Source organism: Prorops nasuta, unplaced genomic scaffold (genome assembly GCF_024137725.1).
Source record: "Prorops nasuta isolate Cenicafe-Biocafe unplaced genomic scaffold, Cenicafe_Pnas_1.2 PNAS00022, whole genome shotgun sequence".
In the NCBI taxonomy this organism is placed as follows: domain Eukaryota; kingdom Metazoa; phylum Arthropoda; class Insecta; order Hymenoptera; family Bethylidae; genus Prorops; species Prorops nasuta.
In genome coordinates, this window is record NW_027116819.1 from 3104492 (window position 1) to 3108696 (window position 4205).

Genomic DNA, 4205 nt, shown 5'->3' on the forward strand with positions numbered 1-4205 from the left:
TAATTACTATGTATGTATAGAATTCAGATAAGGAGGAAAGAAAAAGAATATTTTAATTGAACTAGCTTTAATTTATAGTAATAAGAATCAACACATTATTATATATAATTATTAATTTATAATAAAATTTCTTTGTGTATATACACCAAACGCTTACACATTCACTATTAGAACATTACATCATAATTATTGAAATGACTGGTCCACACAGAAATGCTTCATAAATTAGTCCTTTTTTATTTATTGGTCTATATATATTTCTTTTCTGTAATTTAAGCTCATCAGAAAACGCATTTAACCTGTAACAGAAATAAAAAAACCACAAAGTATATTTTCTTAATAATTAACAATTACTTTAACATTTCCTATTAACTAATACTCATCTGATATTTTTTCTTTATATATTTATTAAAATCCTTTCTTTCTTTCTTCTTATTTGTTTTTTAAAAATATTTATGTTTCTGTATTTCTTCAAAATACAGATTAATTTAGCTTTTGACAGCTCTTTTGACGTCAAAGGGATAGCCGATCAAAAATTTGACGGTGTCCACTAGAATTCCCTAGATAACCCCTTGCCTCTCTTATCCCCACTGCCCCTCGCCTGACGCAAGATTATTGAGCAATAGTGATGTATTTCCGGTGGGTACAGTGTGGTAAAAAGATATGAACGATATGAACTGACATAATACGAAGATTTCGAAAAAGAGGATATATAGTTAATAATGTTTATTAAATGACCATTTATTCTAATTAAAACGAGGAAATGAGGGATTTAAGACATTTAGATACGTAAAGTAATACAAAAATGAAAGTATGAGTTGTTTTTCTAAATTAAAGATCATTTATTTTGTGAACATTTCAATTTGTTACAGGTAAAGTACATGGATTATTTTATTCTTATCCGTGTTTGGGATCTATACTTTCTATTAGAGTATTATGAAGGAAGCATTATCAGTGTATTGTACAATGAATGAAAAAAAGATTACGTATATATGACCTACGAATAAACTCATTTACTCTTAACGGGAATCCGTATATCGACATTACAGAGCAAAAACTATTTCGCATGCAGCTTCATTATTTGTTGACGGATTGTAAAGTTATTACAGGTGTTTGGAAATGCCAGAAGTTTATCTACTAAGTTACGTTAGGAAAATTAACAAAAAATGAAAAAAAATTTTTGTTTAAATAAATATATTAACATTATTGAGAAACAACAATTAAATCGCAAAATCCCCCAACGTACTTTACTAGATAATGTTCATACGTTTCCAAAAAGTCCACATAAATGCAAATCCGTCAAGAAATGACGATGCTGCATGCGAAATAAATAATGGAAGAATTTCGTGTTAGCGACTTCCCGAACACGAAATTCTTCCATTATTTATTTCGCATGCAGCATCGTCATTTCTTGACGGATTTGCATTTATGTGGACTTTTTGGAAACGTATGAACATTATCTAGTACAGTACGTTGGGGGATTTTGCGATTTAATTGTTGTTTCTCAATAATGTTAATTTATTTATTTAAACAAAATTTTTTTTTCATTTTTTGTTAATTGTCCTAACGTAACTTAGTAGATAAGCTTCTGGCATTTCCAAAAACCTGTAATAACTTTACAATCCGTCAACAAATGACGACGCTGCATGCGAAATAGTTTTCGCCCTGTAATGTCGGTATACGGATTCCCGTTAAGGATGTTCTACCCCAAAGGGGTAGTATCCCATATGGCCGAACAGTATTATGGCCGAACAGTATTATGGCCGAAAGGTATTTTGGCCGAAAGGTATTATGGCCGAAAGGTATTATGGCCGAAAGGTATTATGGCCGAAAAAGTGCTATAGTTAGATCAGACAATCTGTCGTAAGATTGTTACCGACAGAACAACATTTCTGTAGGTAACTTGACAGTTAGCCGGAGAATAAGTATATGATACAGGCTGTTCAAAAAGTATGTACGTGTGATTCTCTAACGGCGGGACATAGGCTATGTCCCGCCGTTAGAGAATCACACGTACATACTTTTTGAACAGCCTGTATCATATACTTATTCTCCGGCTAACTGTCAAGTTACCTACAGAAATGTTGTTCTGTCGGTAACAATCTTACGACAGATTGTCTGATCTAACTATAGCACTTTTTCGGCCATAATACCTTTCGGCCATAATACCTTTCGGCCATAATACTGTTCGGCCATATGGGATACTACCGCCATGACCAATCTCCCGTTTCATCTCTGGTTTTATTCAAGATAGGATCCCTATAGCCATTTTCTGCAACTACTAACACATACAAGGTACATACATACATGTGTTTTTGACAGGATGAGGTTAACTGAGAAATAATTCCAGTGAGAAAATAGGAGTAAGATATAGTATAGAATTGAAATACTTGGAAAAATATATAAGAAATATTAATAAATGAATTTAATTGGTTTTTGTATAAAATTAATGAAGAATACTTTATTGTCACATCACATTGAAGAATGGAGATACAATTAGATAAGTTATCATTTATTTGTATATATCTATCAAATTGATGAATTAACGGGATCCCTCACGCGTGCTTTACCGACAGTACAAGTCAATAAACAATTCGTTTAATAAAATTCAAATGCGAAGCAAATTGAACAATCGGGCGTTTGTTGGACAATGTACCAGTCCTAATGAGTCAAACGAACTTAAAAACACTCAAATTAGTTAAAAATAACGCTGTACCATTGTGCCGCGTTCTTGAAGAGAGGTTACTTTTGGTTATTTCCACTTCAAGAACGCGGGACAGTGGTACAGCGTTATTCTTCATCCGATTTGAGTTTTTTTAAGCTCGATTGACTCGTTAGAATTGGCACCTTGTCATAAAGAAGCCCGTTTTTGCAATTTGCTTCGCATTTGGCTTTTATTAAACGATTTGTTTATTGACTTGTACTGTCGGTAAAGCACGCGTGAGGGATCCCGTTAATGTAAGGGCAAAATTCTTTGTTCAAATGTGGCTTTAATTTTACAGATTAACAAATTATAAACTGATGATTGACTTCGATGAATAATCTATAGGAAATAATAAGCCAATTGAGTTTTTTCATTGATGTATGGATGGACTTAAATTTAGCGAAGACTGCATGCTCAAATCTACGTACCATTGTATCCAGCTGATTAAACTCCGCTAACGTGTTCCCCCACTCCAGCATCGAAACTTACTGTGAAGCTTTCCTCATATTTACGCTACTCCCCTATCTGTAGCTATACACATATAAATACCGCTAAAATAATGTTGAGAACATTTCATTTCACCGATATAATGAAATTGCTGAAAATGCAATTCATTTTGTGTGCGAAACAATGTCCCAAGCTAGCTCCGTACCTGTGGTCAGAAGGGAAGGTCTTATTCTAGAATAAAATATTCAAAGCCAAAGATAAGAGGTAAAAGTAGTTTTTATTAAAATAAATAAAATGTAAAAAATATATTTACAAAAGAACCGCTAGACTAATGATCGACTTTCTAGGGAATTTGCTCTCGTCAACCTCTAGGGAATTTCGGTCTACGAAGATTCCCCAGAACCCCAGAAAACAGAATTCCCCAGAAAGGAACGCGGACTTAGAAGCTCCCGGACTGGGCAATTTTCCCTGGAGTATTCCCCAGTAAAATCCCCAGCCACGGGAGGAAGCGAAATAGGAGAAGTGGTTTTAGGGAAGGGGAAGTCCCCTTACCCCTCGGCCTACTTCTCCTAGAGCTATAGTGGCTCCGAGCCACCCCAACCCCTAGGGTGAATGCTACCCCTCCCGCTACCCGACTCTTTCGAGAGCCCTGGACTTGAGGGTCGGAACACTGGGTCCGAGGTAGTCCTCGGAGGCAGTGTGGAGGGGAAGGAGAGGGTTAACTTCTCCCGGGCAGTCCCCGGAGAAATTTCCCTTAGGAGGGAGGATATTGCCGCAGAGGGGTAGTCCCCTCTTGGTAGGCAGTGGGTGGTGGGTGATACTTACCAAAGTATTTGCCCGATGAGTTCGCCGGTGGAGGCGCTCTTCAAGATGCCGTTGAGGCGTCAAAAAACAAGCCGTGGAGGCGTCAAAGGATGCTGCTGTTGCTGCTGTCAAAGCAGCGGTCGAGTAAGGCTGAGGTGCGATGGGTCCTTACCAAGGACCCATATAAGTAATTCCGCGGCACGAAACTTGCCAGCGAGAGAGCTGCTCGTGGCGCTGGCCAGCTAGTGGC